A 20378-nucleotide genomic window follows, 5' to 3' on the forward strand; every position below is an offset into this window, starting at 1 on the left:
GGGAACTTGTTGTATAAAATTTGTTGTGTAAATTTCTATTTTCACTGCTACTGGCTTATTTCCTCACAAAGTCTCTCTCTGGGTCCAAATATTAGTGTTGGAAGCATGAATATGTTCAGAGATTACTAAAATTCTAAATATTCTCTCTCTAATTGGCTTGCCCTCATGTCATCTCAAGCTAAAGAAAATCTTATCTCCCTTTTGGATTAGCTTCTCTTCTCTTGCCCTTGAACAGTGCATTCATTGTCTTGGACTGAAGTAATTATATATAGCCATATCTTAAAAAGTAATTCCAAATAACAAGGTAATATAAAGAAGCATCAAAATAATACATAGCAACCTATCAACCTTAAATATGAATTGAAGGTAGGATGGGATTAAGTTTTTCTTTCCCCCCCCACTGAATTCCACTCCCATCCTCAATCAGATGAGCAACTGGGAACAAAGTGATTGGATAGGGAAAGGTGTGGGATGATATTTCAGGCAGCATTCTATGGCAGCAGGAAAATGGCATGGTCCATATGGACTGGACTCTAGCAGTCTCACCAACCCTTATCTATTTTCCATTCTTATACACCTTAGTCATGCCATCCCACCATGTCTCTCTTTACCTCTAAGCACGTGCTCTGCCATAAAACGTTTCCCCTCTTTGCTTCACTTACTTGATCAGAACAGGTCCAAAGCTCTGGAAACTTGAGGAATTCTGAGTAGTGCCTAAATGCTAGCATTCCCAACCCCTCAAATCTCCATAATGACTCTGGAGGAAGGATTACATACACAAAGTAAATGCATTTTTCCACCGAGGAGGAGAGAGCACTATCAACTGAGAGAAACAAAAAAGGCTTCAAATAAGAGGAGGTGACATGTGAGCTGAGCCTTGAGGAGAAATAAGGATTCCAAGGATCAGAGGAGAGTAGAGGGGAAGGAGTATTGAAAACATGATGAAGTGTTTCAGAGAAACTATAGGGAGATGAATTGTCTTGTATGAAAAATAGCAAATTTGACTGCATGATAGAGTGTTTGAGAAGGAGCAATGTGAGCTCAACCTGGGAAGACAGGTTAGAAACACATTGGGAAGGATTTTAAACAGCAGTTTAGTCAACAATTATTTCTTAAATACCTACTATGTGCTAAACACTATGGTAGGTGAAGACAAGAGTTAAACAGTTCTTACTGTCAAGGAATTTATAGCCTAATTGGGGAGACAATATGTATATAGGTATATGTTAGCTAGCTAGCTAGATATGTGGTGTATGTACATACACGCATTTTGTTGTTGTTCAGTCATTATCAACCTTCCTTTGGTATTTTCTTGATAAAGATACTGGAGTGATTTGCCATTTCCTTCTCCAGCACATTTTACAGAGGAGGAAACTGAAGCAAATAGGATTAAATGACTTTCTCAGGGTCGCACAGCTACTACATGTCTAAGGTCAGATTTGAACTCAGGAAGATGAATCTTCCTGGCTCTAGGCCCAGAACTCTATTTACTATGCCACCTAGCTGCCCTCATCTATACACATATACACACATGAGTGTAGGTACATGCATTATATGTGCACATATATGTATATATATGTAAATAATGTAAATGTACACAATATATAAACATCATGGATGTATGTATACATATCATACAAAGTTATTTTGGGGAGAGAGAGTAGCAGTAAGGATAAGGAAAAACTTCATGAAGAAGGTGACATGAGCTTGGTGTTGAAGGAAATTAGGGATTTAGAAAAATGGAAAAGGTATATTCCAGGTATGGGGGCAGGCAGTGCAAAGTCCCAGAGGTAGAAGATGGCATATTCTGTGTGAACCGTAGTAAGAAACCCAGTTTGGTTGGACTCTAGTGCATATGGAGGGGAATAATGTGGAGTAAAGATGGAAAGGTAGTGAAAGCCTTTGAAGTTAAACAGGTCCTATTTTCTCTAGAAGTAACGGGGAGCCAGTAAAACTTTCTGAGCAGGAAGCTCAAGTTAGTTTTGTACTTTAGGAATATTAGTTTTGCAACTGTGTGGGACATGATTTTAATGCTTATATTCACAGACAACAGCCTCAAATTTTTGTTCTCAGAACTACTTTTCACTCTTAAAATTAAGGATTCCAAAAAGCTTTTGTTTATGTGGGCTATATTTGTTGATATTTAGCATATTTGAAATTAAAACCAATAAAAATTTTAAAATATTCATTCATTTAAAATAATAATAAACCAATTACTTGTTAAATAATAAAAGACAATTTTACTACCTAAAACAAAAAATAGAGCAAAGGATGTTGTTTCATAATTTTTGGAAATCTCTTTTAATATTTGACTTCATAGAAGATACCTGGATTCTAATAAATGCTTCTGTATTCAAGATGTTGCTTTGGTTGATGTACATGAAGAAAATCTGGCCTTACAAAGTTATGTGGTTGGAAAATAGAGGAGTATTTTAAGAGGCAAATAACAAATGTATAGTAGTATTACATTGTCAAATTATAAAAAAAATTTGACCTAAATGACTCTTTTCCAAAGGGGTCTCTGGGTCCCCTAGAATTCTGCAGATCATACAATGAGAACCTCTCATTAGTGAGAGAGGAGAAACTGGAAGTATGGAAACCAATAAGGAGACAATTGCAATAGTCTAGGAGAGAGATGATGAAGGCTTGAACTAAATGTTAGTGGTGAGGAGACAGATACAGAAGATACTGTGGAAATAAAATCAATAAGAATTGGCAACTAATTGACTATATAGGATGAAGGAGAGTGAAATATTGGAGGATGATTCCAAGGTTATGAATGATGTTGGTGCCCTCAATAAACAGATAATGAGCTTCATTCATATTTCAGTTAATCTGTTCCTGACATTTTGTTGTTGAAGGTGCTAGGATAATTTTTAAATATGTGACTCAATTAAAATAATAAAAAGAAGCAAAGAATATATAATGAGTTGGTAAATAGTATAGAACTGCAAAATTTATGGCTGAAATGTCCAGATGAAGACTAAGTTGACATGTGGGCCAATATAAAACTAAAAAAAACCATTTTGGATGATCCAATGAATTGTAAATTTTATTTATTTGCTCCCTATATTAATGTTGTGTGATTGCTAGAGTTTGCACATTTTTAATTTCAGCACAGCCATCTCAGAAACATGGCTAAGATGCAGCACTGTTTCCATACCATGAAAGGGAAGTTCAATTACCTGAGTCTGATAAAGCATCACTAAAATTTTATTGCTTTCCCATATTTCACATGGATAGGGGAAAAGTTAGGTGCAAGAATAAGGAGGGAAATGAAATTTGAATTTGAAGAATAATGGCTTTAGTAATTTAGCTTTTCCATCCCAAAAAATCTCCTCTGCTTAGGGCTGTGAAACACTTCCAAGCTATTGAAGACAATAATCATAGCATGTGAACCTGAGAGAAGTGTGCTGGGTAGGTGCAACACAGGTAATTAAACAACGAAAGCAAGAACTTGTCTAGCTCACAGTGCCACAGGCTATGAGATGGAGCTGGTGTTACAATTAAATAGAACAAAGTCCTTGACTTGCTTAGGGCTCTAGTTTAACTGATTTCATCATGCCCCATCTCTTGATGCTAAAGTTCTAAGAAAAGGCAAACAATGCTCCCCACCAAATTTTTTAGATGGCATTTTCTTTTATTCATTTGAGCTGTGGCTATGACCTTCATTGCTTTCAGTTTTACCTCTTATGGGCTTGGATATCTGTGGGAACATGACACAAAAGCATAGAAAATGTCCATCCTCAATGGTACTGGCACTAAGCCAGCCCCTGGAGACACAATTGAACTCATATTTGGGGTTCTTTGGGCAGCAGCACTAATGACGCAAGGAGACAGTGTACTTCTAGTTAAGTACTATGGGGACTTTTTTTTTTTTTAATACTTCCTTCAGTGCCTCAAAGATCCATGATTTTGTCAGATGGGTCTTCCATCCCTAGATGTATGTATACTCTATACCTTAATTTGAAGATGTTTGGCTTTTGTGCATTTCCATGCTTAGCTCACAGGATCAGCCTTTAAATCTAAATCATGAAACCATTTTGACTTTATTTTGGTATATGGTGTGAGATTTTGCTCTATGATTAGTTTCTGCCATACTATTTTCCAGTTTTCCCAGCAGTTTTTGTCAAAGAATGAGTTCTTATCTCAGAAGCTGGGGTCTTTGGGTGTATCAAATAATAGATTACTATAGTCATTGACTATAGTCAAAGCCTGCAACTTTGCTAAAATTGTTTATTATTTCAAGTAGTTCTTTTTACTTGATTCTCTAGGATTCTCTAAGTATATCATCATATCATCTCCAAAGAGTGATAGCTTTGTTTCTGCTTTGCCTATTCTAATACCTTCAATTTCTCTTTCTTCTCTTATTGCTAAAGCTAACATTTCCAGTATCATATTGAACAATAGTAGTGATAATGGGCATCCTTGTTTCACCCCTGATCTTATTGGAAATTTTCTAGCTTGTCCCCATTACATATGATGCTTGCTGAAGATTTTAGGTAGATGCTATTTATTATTTTGAGGAAGACTCAATTTATTCCTATGCTGTCTAGTGTTTTTAATAGGAATGGGTATTGTATTTTGTCAAAAGCTTTTTCTGCATCTATTGATATGGTCATGTGGTTTCTGTTAGTTTTGGTGTTGATATGATCAATTATGCTGATAGTTTTCCTAATATTGAACCAGCCCTCCATTCCTGGTATAAAACCTACCTGGTCATAGTGTATTATACTTGTGGTAAGTTGCTGTAATCTATTTGCTAATATTTTATTTAAAATGTTTGCATCTGTATTCATTAGGGATATTGATCTATAATTTTCTTTCTCTGTTTTGACTTCCCAGTTTAGGGAAGTATTTGTATCATATTTGTATCATAAAAAAGAATTTGGTAAGAGTCCTTCACCTATTTTCCCACATAGTCCATATAGTATTGGAATTAATTGTTCTTTAAATGTTTGATAGAATTCACTTGTAAACCCATCTGGCCCTGGAGATTTTTTCCTAGGGAGGTCATCAATGGCTTGTTCAATTTCTTTTTCTAAGGTGGGGTTATTTAAGTATTTTACTTCCTCTTCTGTTAATCTGGGCAATTTATATTTTTGTAAATATGTATCCTTTCCCCTAAGACTGTCAAGTTTATTGGTATACAGTTGGGCAAAAGAGTTCCTAATTATTGTTTTAATTTCCTCTCCCTTAAGGGTGGATTTACCCTTTTAATTTTTAATAGTGGTAATTTGGTTTTCTTCTTTCTTTTTTTGAATTAAATTAACCAAAGGTTTATCTATTGTATTGATTTTTTCATAAAACCAGCTCTTAGTTGTATTTATTAGCTCAATAGTTTTCTTAATTTCAATTTCATTAATTTTTCCTTTGGTTTTCAACATTTATAATTTGATATTTAATTGAGGATTTTTAATTTGTTCTTAGTTTTTTTTTAGTTGTATGCTCAATTCATTGATCTTCTCTTTCTCTATTTTATTCATGTAAGCATTTAAATATATAAAACTTCCCCTAAGAGCTGCTTTCACTGCATCCCATAAGTTTTGGTATGTTGTCTCATTACTGTCATTCTCTTGAATGAAGTTATTGATTGTTTCTATGATTTGTTGTTTGACCCAATCATTTTTAGGATTATATTATTTAGTTTCCAATAACTTTTTAGTCTATCATTCCATGGTCTTTTATTACATGTAATTTTTATTGCATCATGATTTGAAAAGGATGCATTTAATATTTCTGCCTTTCTGCATTGGATTGTGAGGTTTTTATATCCTAGTATATGGTCAATTTTTTTGTGTATGTGCCATGTACTACTGAGAAAAAAAGTGTATTCCTTTCTATCCCCATTCAATTTTCTCCAGAGATCTACCATATCTAACTTTTCTAATATTCTGTTCATCTCCTTAACTTCTTTCTTGTTTATTTTGTGGTTAGATTTATCTAGTTCAGAGAGGGGGAGGTTGAGGTTCTTCACTAGTATAGTTTTGCTGTCTATTTCTTCCTGTAACTTAGGTCTAAGAACTAACAAGCATTAAATATCTCATTCAATTCAACAAACATTCAAGGGTTGGAGATATAAAAATGTGAATGAAATTATTCCTGCCATCAAGGGCCTGTAATCTACATGTGGCAGTATGTATATGGATAAGTAAGTGCAAAGTAAATACAAAATAATTCCCCCTTTCTAATCTTTAATATTTTCCCATTCAACATATCCTTTCCTGCTGCATCTAAACAAATCCAGGTCTCCCCCACATTGGAAATCCCCACTTGATGTTACCGCCACCTTTGGTTAAAATCCTGTATCTATCTTCTTCTTTTCTTAATCAAGCTCTACTTTCTCTCCTCTTGTTCACTTCTCAGCTCTTTGCATTTGCCTTCTGCCTCATCACTCAACTGAAATTTCTTTCCTCAAAGCTACCAATAATCTTTAGGTTGTTATACCGGAGGTTTTTTTTTTCCTCAGTCCTCATCCTTCATGACCCCTCTGTAGCATTTGATAGTGTTTATTACACTCTTCTCCTGTGTACAATCTTCTTTCAGGTTTTTAATGACAGTACTCTCTTTTGATTCTCCTCCTACCTGTCTGGTCACTCTTCTCTTTCCGTTGTTGGATCATCATCCTTGTTCCATTGTCTAAATGTGGATTTACCTCTAAGACTATCCTTGGGCTTCTTCTTTTCTCTCTTTACATATTCTCACTTGGCAATTTCTTCACTTATTATTGGTTCAATTTTCATCTCTATCCAAAAGATACTCCAAAGGAGGTAAAGATAAATATACATATATTTATATATATAAATATATATATTTATATTATATACATTATATATATATAATTACCATTATAGATAAATCATTTAAGTGACTTTTACATTCCAAGCACTGTGCTAAGCAGTAAGAATGCAAATAAATGTAAAATTTAGCCCTAGTCTCTTTTCTGAGCTCTTCTCATGTCACCACTGCATAATGGGCACTGAAAACTGGATGTTTGGTAGTCATCTAAAATTCAACATTTCCAAAAGAGAACTCACCATTTTTTCCTCCAAATATATTCCTCTTCCTAATTTTCCTGTTTATTTTGAGGATACTATCATCCTTATACTCTGCCAGTTTTATAATTCTGGAGTCATAATCAACTCTTTACTCTAACAAATCCAGCCAGTTTTCAAATCTCAGTGATTTTGCATTGACAATTTACTGAACATCTAGTCCCTTTTTCCTATTTACATGCTTCTCACTTTAGTTCTGGTCTTCATCATCCTGAAGATGGATCATTGCAATAGGGTCCTGATTTGTCACCTTCATTCTCTCCCTTTCTCAATCTTTACTACATATAACTGCCAAAATGATGTTCCTAAAGCACAAGTTTGAGCATATCAATTTCCTTTACAGTAAGCTCTAATGACTCTCTATTGCCTTGAGAGTCAAATACAAACTTTGTTGGCCTTTATAGCCCTTTACAATCTTTCAAGACTTACGACACATTACTCCTCTTCAGACACTCTTTAATCCTGCTAACCTGACTGATTCCATGTTTCTCACAAGTAATATTATATCTCCCATCTCCTATACAGGTGCTCTCCTGGGCATGGAAAGTACTTTCTCCTTCCCTTCACCTCTGAAAATTCATAGCTTCCTTCAAAACAGCTCAAATGCCATCTCCTTGATAGAGCCATTCCTAATACTCCAAGGTACTAGTGCCTTTTGCCAAAAATTACTATATATTTAGTTAATGTGTTCATTTATGTATGTAAGCATGCATGACTACACACATATATACATGTTTACTCCCAATAGAATATAAGCTCCTTGAGGGCAGGAATTGTTTTATTTTTGTCTTTCTATGTTTGTATCAGTGAAGATCCTGGTACATAGCAGGCCCTTAATAAATATTTTGGCTAGCCAGTGGACCACTCATGCGCATCACCAATAAAACCAAGATGCCTAAAAGTTACCATTCTGACTTTTTTCATGTCTTTCAGAGACATGCACATATGGAAAACATAGTCTGATGACTCATGTACAGTTTGTCTCCTCTTCAGCACTTGATGGACTGAGTCCTAAGAGGTAATGCATTAGAGTGGAAAGATTACCACTGTTTATAAAATCAGAAGATCTGAGTCTTGACTATGAATTTATGGTAACTCTTTTTTCTTATCCATATATTGGAGAGTTAAACAGGATGCCTTATATGGACTCTTTTTCTGATGACCTCCAAGTGTTTTGTAGACTTTCTTTTCAAAGCAGGCAAATAACTCAGAAAACTGGGATGCTGAGATAAGGTGGATCATTACAAAACACTGATATTTTATAACAGATGACAGATTCACTAAACTGGTACAAGGTTTACTAGAGGCAGCAAATTAATTTACTTCATTGTCAATGAACTAGGCACTGTCTGAACTAACTCCTATGAATGATTTATGCTGTCAGCAATTGATCAATTACCTCCTCTTTTTTGAAAACTTCTACCATGTGATTCTGTCTTAGATAAGCAAATTAGGATCATTTTTTAAAAATTCAAATAATTGTAAACATATCCTCTTGTGGCTAATGGTTAAACTGAATGAGCACTGGCCAAATATTTTGAATACTAAAGATATAGTTCTCTGCCACTATTGTAGCCTTGAAAAAGTTTATTAAATTCTATATTCCTCACTTTGTCATCTGTAACAAACATTAATGTTATACTGTTTTCTTTCTAGGGATTTTAGGAGGATGGATGTGATAAATCTGGTATAAAATATGTATCTTATACCTTACAAAGTCTGGTGTGAGGCTTTGCATGTGAAAGATAAATTATTATAAGATATTTCAGAAGCATCTAGATGGCACAGTGGATAGAATTCTGGGTCCAAAGCCAGGAAAACATGTAGTCTTGGACACTTATTTAGCTGAGTGGTCCTAGGTCAGTCATTTAACCTCTGTTTGCCTCCATTTCCTCACTATGAATATGAGATAATAATAGCACCTACTTCTCAGGGTTGTTGTGAGATTGAATGAGATAATATTTGCACAGTGCTTAGCAGATGGCCTGGTAAGCACTTAATAATTGCTTATTTCTTTTCTTCCTTCTTTCTTTCCTACCTTCCTTCTTTGTAGTGAGATTCCATACTCAACTTCTAAGAACTTAAAGTCTAGCTGATGGTACAACCTCTACAAACATGAAGAACTAAATAATAGTGAAAGTACAGGCAACAAAGCAATATCATTATTAGCCTTATAAGCTCCAAATATATACTATACAAATTTATGAAAGAAAAAATTAGATGAATTCCAAGAATATAGGTTAGCAACACAGTAATACTAGGAATCTTTAATATTCATCATTAAGTAAAACTAAGAGAAAAATAAACAAAAAGAAAAATAGAGAATTGAACAAATTATTGAAGAATTTAGACCAAAAATTTTGGCACCTTCTGCATATATACAAATTAAATACACATGATATGTGCTTATATACATATACACATATGTATTTCTCAGTACCACATGGCATTTTTACAAAAATATATCACATATTAGAGCTCAAAGAAATTTCAAAAATGTAAAAAGGCAAGAATCCTAAATAAATCTCTTAGAGACTATGTCTTACTAAAATTACTAATTAATTGAGGAAATGAACAAAGAACACAAATCTAAATGAAGATTTAATAGTAAAATCCTCAGTAACATGTATAGATATAAGAACAAATCATAAAAACTGTAGTTATATGAAAGAGAATGATAATGATGATACAAAATACCTAAATGTCCAGAATGTAGCTAAAGAATTTTTCAGAAGGGAAAACATCCCTTAAAATATATGTGAACAAATTGTGTTATATGATTATGATGGAATGCTACTGTGCTATAAGAAATGAGGAGCTCAGTTCTGCTTCTGGGAGCCAAGATAGCAGAGTAATAAGTAAGTCACCCTCACCTTCTTTATTAACCTCTGAAAACCCAGAAAATATCACCCCAGAAAAAACCCTGGAACAGCTGAACCAGCAGAAAGATGGGGTACAACAGTCCTGTAGCCCAGGAAGCTTGAGGGAAAGGCCCCTCTTGCCATGGGGGAGGGGGAGCAGTACAGAACGGGAGATGTCCTGTTCAGCAAGCTAGCTGAAAGCTCCACCTCGGCATTCCAGGAGGAGATCCTGAACCCTAGGTGGTGGAGCAGGCAAGCACCAACACCAGGACCCCCAAATGCCGCAGTACAGGCAGGGGAACCAGTGGAAACTGGCTTGGAAAACCACCATGTGCCATGAACATTCTCTGGCAGCCAAGACTCCCAGTGCCTCAGCAAAACTCTGGGGAACACAACTCCAAAAGGGAAAGCACCAGGAGGAGAATCATACTGCAGCAGCAAAACATCCATCTGCAAGGAGCCAAAGAAAGTGAAAGGCCCGGGTGAGGAGGCATCCTCTAGGGACCAGACTCCCCATTCCTACTCCTAGAGCTCCAGTGTGGCTGATTCTAGCCCAATGGCAGGCAAGCTGCCAGAACTCTATAGCCTCCAACTGCCAGCATCTGAGGCCCCAGCACACAAAGCCAGTAACCAGGCCTTGGGTTCCCAGCACATGAAGCTTGAGTCAGTGTTTCCTGCTCCCCAGCAGGAGAGCTCAATCTTTTAAAGGCCAGAAAATAAGGAAACACCATGAGCAAAAAGCAGAAAAGGACAATGACCATAGACTCTTGTTATGGGGACAGGGAAGATCAAGTCACAAATTCAGAAGAGGACAACATTGTCAACAAACCCACATCTGAAACCTCAAAAGGGAATATGAAGTGGTCTGAAGCCCAAAAAGTATCCTTGGAAGAGCTCAAGAGGATTTTAAAAGTCAAATAAGAGAGGTAGAAGAAAAATTGGGAAAAGAAACAACAAGTATGCAGGAGAGAGTAAATAGCTTGGAAAAGGAAGGACAAAAGTTAACTGTAGAAAACAAGTACTTAAAAAAATACAATTGGTCAAATAAAAGGTACACTGAAGAAAACAAGTCTAAAATATACAATTGGCCAACTGGAAAAAAAAGTACATTGAAGAAAACAACTCTGTAAAAAGCAGAATTGGCCAAACAGAAAAGGAAATACAAAAATTCACTGAGGAGAAGAACTCCTTAAAAAATAAAACGGGCCAAATAGAAAAGGAGGTACAAAATCTAATAGAAGAAAACAATTTGTTAAAAATTGGAATTGGGCAAGTGGAAGCTAATGACTCTATGAGAGAACGAGAATTTATCAAACAGAAACAAAAGAATTAAAAAAAATAGATGAAAACATAAAGCACCTCATTGGTAAAACAACTGACCTTGAAAATAAATCCAGGAGAGACAACTAAAAAATTATTGGTCTACCTGAAAACCATGATGAAAAAAAAGAACCTGGACAGCATCTTTCAGGTAGTCATCAAGGAAAACTGCCTTGAGGTCCTAGAACCTGAGAGTAAAATAGCCATAGAAAGAATCCACCTATCACTTCCTGAAAGAGATCTCAAATTGAAAATGTCAAGGGATATGGTAGCCAAATTCCAAAATTATCTTTTTCTGGTGGTTCCTCCTATTGGTTCTGATTCTTACTTACAACATGACTAATGTGAAAATATGTTTAATAGGAATATGTATAGCTTATATCAGATGGTGTGCCATCTTGAGGGAGGAGGTAAGGAGGGAGGGGGAATAAAATTTAAAACTCAAAAGCTTATGGAAGTGATTGTTGATAAATTAAAATAAATTAATGTATTTTAAAAAAAGAAATGATGAGCTCAATGATTTTAGAAAAACATGGAAAGACTTGCACAAAATAATGAAGAGCAAAATGAGCAGAACCATGAGAACATTGTATATAGGAACAACAATATTGTTTTAAGAATGACTTTGAGCAAATAAGTTATTTTGTCTATTATAAATACCCAAATTAAGCATAAAAGACATATGAAGAAAGTTGCTATCTCCATCCAGAGAAAGAACTGATAAATAGAAGCATGTATAGAATAATTTTTATGTATATATGCCTAGTTGTGTCTAATGGTAGCCATTTCTAGGGTACAGAGGGGAAGGAAGAAACAAAAGAAGAAAAGGTGCATGATAATTTTTTTATATATTTGAAAGGAACAGCAAGTTGTGTATAGTAGATTTGTGCTTTCATGTATGATCATGTTTTTATTATATTGTGTTATGGAAATGCTTGTTTTATTCCATAAATTAAAAATAAAATCTGAAAAATGAAAAATAGATGAACAAAATTTAAAAATGGATTAATGAACTAAATGTGGAATTAAAAATTAGAAAGACAACAAATATGTAAGCCCAGAATAAACACAAAAGAGTAGGTCTTAAAAATTAGAGGAGAAATACATATATTAGAAATCCAGAAGACGATACAACTGATAATATTAAAAGCTAGTTCTTTCAAAAGATGAAAAAATCTAATAAAATTTTAGCCAGACTAATTTTTAGTAGAGCATCAAATCAACAAAATGAAGTGAAGGTGAAATCATAATGAGACTACAAGCAATCAAAATAATTATCAGACTTTCTTATGCCCAGGTACATACTAACATAAGAAAATGAGGATTACATTCAAAATTATAAAATACTCAAAATAACAATACCAAATAGTGACCTTAGATAACCTAATGTCAGAAAAGTAAGCATTACTTATTATAATAAAACTACCAAAGTTGGGAGAAGGTCAAAGGGGAGAGAAACCCCAGGACCAGGGGGGTTGACATGAAAATTTTATTAAACTTTTGAAGAAAAACAGTTCTTCTCAAAAGCTGAAAAATGAAATTCCCTTCCAAATTCCTTTTATTGGATAAATACAGTCCTAATACTTAAGCCAAGGAAAAAATACACGAACTATAAGCCAATATCATCAATGAATATGAACTGAAATAAAATCTTCTCAATTAGACTACAGCAATTTATTCAAGAAAGCATTCATTGTAAGTTGGATTTATGTCAGAGATGCACATATGGTTCACTAATAGGAAAACAACAGCATAATTAATCATATTATATACAAAATACCTAAAATAATGTGTTTATCTCAATAGATACATTAGAAATACTTGACAAAGTACAACACTCATTTATGCTAAAACCCTGAAAGTGTAGGTATAGAGGATTCTTTTTATAATATAATAAAAATGTTTATCTAAAACCCAAAGCAGTCTTTATGTGTGATGGGGATACACTAACAATTTTTCCAGAAACATAGGAGAAAAGAAGCTATGTGATATTATTTCAGAAATGCTAACACTAGCAGTAAAACAAGAAAAATAAATTAAAGACAGAAAGATAAAAGAATATAGACTAAACTAATCCTATTTCTGAATGACATGATGGCTCACTTAAAAATTCTAGGGAATTTGCCTGGAATATCATTGAGATAATAAATAGCTTTAATAAATTTACAGGCTATTAAATAAACCCATAAAATTGACAGCATTTGGCTATAACAATAATAAATATTAATTATGCTATAGTTGTAATAGTAGTAGTAGTAGTAGAAGTAAAATACTGGAGGCAATAATAGAAAGAGTCCCATTCAAAGTAACTACAAAATCCATAAAATATTTGAAAGCAAAAAAACTTAATACTTATGTACATTTAATTACAAAATGCTCCTTAACCAGCTAAAGAACAACTTAAACAGCTGGAGGAATATTCAGGTGCTCATGGCTGGAGTATGCCAAAAACATAATTGAAAACAGTATCAAAGTTAATTTATAGATTTAATCTTGTGCAAATCAAATTATGAAAGGAATATAGAAAAAATAATAAAATTTATTTGGAAGAATAAAAGACTTAGAATATTAATAAATAATGAAAAAGGTAGGATTTATGGGGAAATAGCACTTTCAGACTTCAAACTCTATTGTAAAGTAACAATCATAAAAAATTGATACTAGTTTAAAGAATAGAAAAGTGGATTGATGGAACAATCTGGCCAAAGAATAAACAGAAATAATTGAATTCAATAACCCAGTGTTTGATAAACTGAAAACATGGCTTAACCAGGAAAGACCTCACTATTTGATAAGAATTACTGGGAAAACTGGAAAGCAATTTGGCATAAATTAAACTTAAACCAATTTCTTATGCCATATTCCCCAATGTATTCTAAATGGATATGTAATCTGAATGTTAAATGTGATACCTTGAAAAAATTAGAAGACAAGTAGATTATATCTCTTTCATAGCTATGAGTTTTTTAAACCAAACAAATGATAGAGGCAATTTCAAAAGATAAAATTGAAAATATTTATTACATGAATTGAAAAGCTTTTGCACAATAAAATGAATACATCTAGTATAAGAAGTGAAGGAGTTATCTGGAAAAAAACATTTTTGTATTAAATATCTCTGATATAATTAACAGATATAGATAGTACAAAAGGGCATTTTGCTATAGATAAATGATTAAAAGAGATGAACAAAATTGTACACTATTAATAACCATAAGAATCAATCAACAATTAATTATTAAGCACTTATTATGGGCCAGGTACTGTTCTAGGCACTGGGTTGTGGTAAGTATAAGTACCAAAATATAATAATCTTCACTCAGATAAAGAAGCGGATAGGTATGCACACACACATAACAAAGTTAATAAATAGAAATATATACAATGTAGTTAAATACAAGGTAGTTGGAGAGGGAAGTTTCTTAAATTTAATGTAGAAGATCACATTTGAACTGAAACTAAAGAGAAAGCCTCTATGAGGTTGAGGTTAATAACAAAGTGCATTCTAGTTGTGTGGGAGGGCTTATTAAAAGGCAAGGAGGAGGGAGTGTCCTGTGTGAAGAAAAGAAAGAAGGCGATTTTGGTTGGATTATAACATTTGGGAGAAGGATTAACATGCAATGAGGTTAAGAAGAAGAAAGCAAATCAGACAACTTAGAATTTTTGCCCTCATGCCAGGTAATTGGGCAAAAATGACAATCAATGTTAAAAGGTTTATGGAGAAAATAGGCACACGAATACATTGTTGGTGGAGTTATGAATTAGTACAACCATTCTCAAAAACCATATGGAATTATACAAATAAAATGCTTAAAATATTTATACTCTTTGGCCCAGAGATACGTTGGTAGGCATAAACCTCAAGGAGATTACTGACAACAATGAAGGGTCTATATACACCAAAGTGATTGCCATATCAATTTCTGTCATATCAAAAACAAAACAAAACAAAACAAAACTGGAAACAAAGTAGATGCTCATTGAGGAATAGCTAAACAAACTGTAGTATGTAAATGTAATTTACTTTGCAATAGGAAATGATGAACGTGATGAATACAATGAATCATAGAAAGATACACAAACTGATATCTTTACAAAGTAAAGATAACAAGGGAAAGAATATACATGATGACTAAAAAATGTAAATCAAAAGACCCACAACTATGAAACAATTGAAACTTGAGTGTTTCAAAGTTATGAAGACTGAATTTGGATCCCAAGAGTACTTAAGAGAAAAACCTCCTCACCACTTCTTTGCAGAGGTGGGAGTTCATGAGTGTGGAACATTATATATAATGTCAGATTTTTAAAAATTCATTGATTAGAAGATTTTGTTTCTCTTTTACAACTCTTTTTCTATTTCTTTTAAATTATTTATTATAATGGATGCCACTCTAGTGGGGGAGGAGGTATACAAAGGGAAATGTAAGTACTATAAGAAAGATAGCAATGAAATCTTAATTCAAGATAATCCATACAAGTTATATCAAGTGGTGATGTATAACTCATTGCCAAAAGAGTGTAACAGAAATGAATACTGTGAGTTCAGAGAAGGGGAATGCTCTGAGCTCTTCAGAAGAATAACATTATTTAAGCCCAGGTAATTAGCATCCATTCATCTCCTTTCATTAACACATTGCATCTTTCTTATAAGGCTTTGTATAATATCTCTGAAAGATAAGTGTAACAATTTAGTCAGGATCCATTTTGCCCCCAGCTTAAGTCTCTAGGGCCTCTTTCTGTGATTATATTCAGAGGAGGAGATCTAGATCAGAGAGAGCTTATTGGTGAATCCTAACCAGCAGCTGCTGACACACCCCACTCCTAGTGGTTGGCATTGCAAGTAGTGAAGTGTGGAGAATGAGAAGTAGGGCTGAGGCAATATATCTACACACCCTAGGTAAGGTGTGAAAATTGTATCCCACTGTGTCTGTCAGTAAGTCAGTCAATAAGCATTCATCAAGAGCTCCCTATGTATCAAGCACTGTGCTAAGTTTTGGTTGGTAGAAAGAAAGGCAAAAATGACCCCTACTCTTGAGGAGTTCACATTCTAATACAGATGAAATAAGCATTTGTTAAGTGCTTATCATATGCCAGGCACTGCAGATACACTTTACAAATATTTAACCCTCATAATAACCCAGAGAGGTAGGTGCTATTATTATTTCTATTTCGTAGATGAGAAAACTGAGGCAAACAGAGGTTAAGTGACTTGCTCAGGGTCATACAACTGGTGAGAATTTGAGGCTGGATTTGAATTCAGTTCTTCCTGACTTCAAAACCCATGCTCTATCCAGTGCTCCACCTAGGTAGAAGAGACAATAACTAGGGACAGTACAAAATTATATGTTTTGCATGTAACTGTGTATGTGTATCCATACATACACATAAAATAGATGGAAAATAATCAGAGAAAGTCTGGGGAGAAGGGGAAGAGCTCCCTTGTAGAAGGTAATGTTTGAGCTGAGTCTTGAAGCAAGACAGAGACTATATAGGGAATAGCTGGGCTTATTTGTGGGCAGCAAGGAGGGATCTTGTCCATCACTTCTGAACCAGGGACTAATACTTTGGAGATAGCAACTGAATTCAAAGTCTCAGTGCACTTGGAAACTGAATAATAAGTTGCCTCAACTCCAGGGGCAATTGCCCATGGATATGACAGGCAATAGGATATAATAGGGTGACATGAACTGAGAATTAGGTTACCTGAGTTTTAAACCTAACTCTTTGACTCATTAGCTCTGAGTGACCTTGGACAATTTCCTAAAGCATTTAAGACCACAATTTCCTCATTTGAAAAAACTCATTTATGCACCCACAGTAATACAAATAATTAATTGATTTAATATTAACCCTGAAAGGAACCCTAGAGATCATGTAGTCCATACCCTTAATTTTATGGTTTCTTTACTACTCTTCACTCATCCCCTTTCTAGGTCTCTTTCTGGTCCAGTACCTAGCACACAGGAGGCACTTAATAAATGTTTATTAATTGAATGATTGCCTCATATCAAAGGCTAGTTACTTCTGAAGTCTAGAATAGAAGATCCACATAGCTTGAGGTTGTAGAAACCTTCCTTGGTATTCCTAAAACTACTAATTCCTAGTTCAATTGCAGTGTAGAATAACACAAAGAACTCTTTAAAGGACATGGGGAAATAATAATTAATAAAGATATATTATATTTTTTCTGTCTTGTAATTATGATTTCATTGGCATGGGGCAGGAAATGTCAAATTTGCAGGTTTCAAATCCTACCTCTGATAATTTCTTGATCTGACACTAAGCGAGTGGCTTCATTTGTCTCAACTTTTTTCCAAGAAGTTTAGCTTAATACTGTTTTTGAAAAAGATCAATTCACAGTTCTACCAACAGTGTTTAAGGATGTCTCTTTTCTCATTGACCTGACATTGGGAATTAAAAAAAACCTGTAATAGGAGTACATCAGTTTACCCTTTTATAATTTTTTTTCAATTAATTTTCTTTTCTTTCTTTTTTTTAAGTAGAATTTTATTTTTCCAACTACATGTAAAGATAATTTTCAACATTCATTTTTAATAGGATTTTGAGTTCCAAATTTTTCTCCCCCCTTTCTTCCCTCTCTCCTTTTCTCATAACCCCTCCCCAAGACAGCAAGCAATCCGATATAGGTTATACATGCACAATCATGTTAAATATATGTTCACATTAGTCATGTTGTCATGTTGTGAAAGAAGAAAGAGAACAAAAAGGAAAAACCATGAAGAAAAAAACAACAACAACAAAAGTGAAAATATGATGCTTCAGTCTGTATTCAGACTCCACAGTTCTTTCTCTGGATGTGGATAGCATTTTCCAACATGAGTCTTATGGAATTGTCTTAGACAATTGCATTGCTGAGAAGAGCTAAGTCTAACAAAGTTGGTCATTGCACAATGTTGTTCTCACTGTATACAGTGTTTTCCTGATTCTGCTCACTTCACTTAGCATCAGTTCATGTTTCTTTTAAACTTAATTTTCTATTCCTGTTACTTCCCTCTCTTCAAAAACACATAAGGTAGGAAGCTGCAAGGTGGGAGAGGGGGTATGTTGTAATAGATAAGTATAATTAAGCAAAACAAATTACTGCATTGACCATATCCAGAAATATATGCATATTTAGTCCATCTCCTTTCTGTCAGGAGGTGGGCAGCATTCTTTATCATTGGTCCTCTGAAATCATAGTTGATCATTGCTTTGATCAGTTCTTAAATCTTTTAAAAGAATGATTTCAAAAGAACTCTGATCAGGGTATCCTTATTGGAGAATTCTGGCTCACTTTCAGTTTCCCATAAGATGAGGCAAAGTAGTTGGCATTCATAGGTTCCTAAGTCAAGAGCTGGAAGGCACTGCAGGGGTCAACCAAGTCAACTATCTCATTTCACAGTTAAAGAAATTATCAAATGAAATAGTTGAATTAGATGGACTGTGAAATCCCTCCTAGCTCCAGACCAGAAACCTATGGTCTTTTAGGGGGAAAGAAAACACTATGATATTTTATGTCAGGCTCTTTCTGTGTTGCTCAGACTAATCTCACTTTGATCACACACAAAAACAAAAGATGCAGGTAGCTTTGAAAGAAGATAAGAGTTGTTTTTTTTTTTTGTTTGTTTTGTTTTGTTTTGTTTTGTTTTTTTGTTCAAGTTCCATAGTTCTTTCTCTGGACGTGGATAGCATTTTCCATCATGCAATTTTTGGAGATGTCTTAGATTCTTGCGTTGCTGAGAAGAACTAAGTCTATCAAAGTTAGTCATCACACAACATGGCTGTTACTGTGTACAATGTTCTCCTGGTTCTGCTCACTTCACTCAGCATCAATCCATACAAGTAGAAGATAAGACTTTTGACCACCTTTGCGGCCAATAGAAATTGAATTCATTTGCAAGAACTCAGTTCTTCTCCTGCAGGACTGCCGTTAGCCTAGGAAGGCAGTTTATTTGTATTCTGTGAAAGAATATGGCATGATAGAAAGTGCAGGGAATATGCAATTTAGTGCTAGTTTGACTTCTTGTCTTGCACGGGGGAGCAAGGGATCAATAGTAGCAAACAGGAACCAAGTCTGACCTGCTGAAACCCTGTCAATTCATGCTTTATTCCAAGTGGAGATGTGTGTGCCTTCCCTCTCCCCACCCCCAAACCAAAGGCAGCTGGTGTGTAATATCAATGGACAACGTCTGGGAAATAAATCCAAACATTATACAGAGTTTGCAATTCTGAAATAAACATCTAAGGCAGATGAGTTGACTTTTAATATTTATTTTAGAAGTTTCAGTGGGTGAATCCATTTTCTCTATTGGATTTGAAAAAGGCTTTGGCTCAGTTGTTGAGAATGCTTTCCCTCTCCTTACCTCCTTCGTCTACTCTTCACCCTTCCCTTTTTCTCCTCTCCCCTCCTACCCTCCCCTGCATTCCTCTCTCCCTTCCCCTCCCTCCCCACTTCCTCTCAAATCCTCATCCTTCCTTCCATCCTTTCACCTTCTTTCCTTCCCTGGCCTAGACAATGCCGTGGTGGAGATGGCTGAGAAAGCCACGGAGCCCGCTGAGGTGGACATCACAGGGCTGTGGGAGGACATGTTCTCCAAAATGGCCACATACCTGACAGGTGAGCTGACAGTCACCAGTGAAGACTAGAAACTTCTGGAAAATATGAACAAACTGACTAGCTTGAAGTATCTAGAAATGAAAGATATTGCAATAAACATAAGTGGAAACCTAAAGGACTTAAACCAGAAATCTGCAGCACTTCAGCCTTATCTGAATCAGATCACTTTAATTGAGAAGCAAGTAGCAGCTCTTGAACAGGCAGTTTACAAGTTGGATGCATATTCAAAGAAACTAGAAGCAAAGTACAAAAAGTTAGAGAGGCGATGAAAGAATTCTTTAGCACAAAGACTTTAACTACAAAAATGTTTCATAAGAGCTGAAACAAGTGGGATGGGACTTATCACTATGCTTAAATTCCTGAAAGGAAGCAGTGCTGCTGATCCTAGACAAATCCAATCCTTCACCTCTGGTTGGTTGTGTAACTTTGGTCACCCCTTGATGTTTTCTAAACCTGTAGCCCCTGGAACCTCATCTTATCATGTGCTTCATTGTGAGCCCTGGACCAAGGCTTAGAAATCAG

General features: G+C 34.9%; 1 pseudogene; it reads left to right on the top strand.

The window, feature by feature from the left end:
- The first annotated feature begins 19765 nt into the window (after positions 1 to 19765).
- Positions 19766 to 20125, top strand: LOC114044029 (annotated as a pseudogene).
- Positions 20126 to 20378: the final 253 nt, after the last annotated feature.

The sequence above is a fragment of the Vombatus ursinus genome, unplaced genomic scaffold (genome assembly GCF_900497805.2).
Source record: "Vombatus ursinus unplaced genomic scaffold, bare-nosed wombat genome assembly UNPS02014772.1, whole genome shotgun sequence".
NCBI classification, from domain to species: Eukaryota; Metazoa; Chordata; class Mammalia; order Diprotodontia; family Vombatidae; genus Vombatus; species Vombatus ursinus.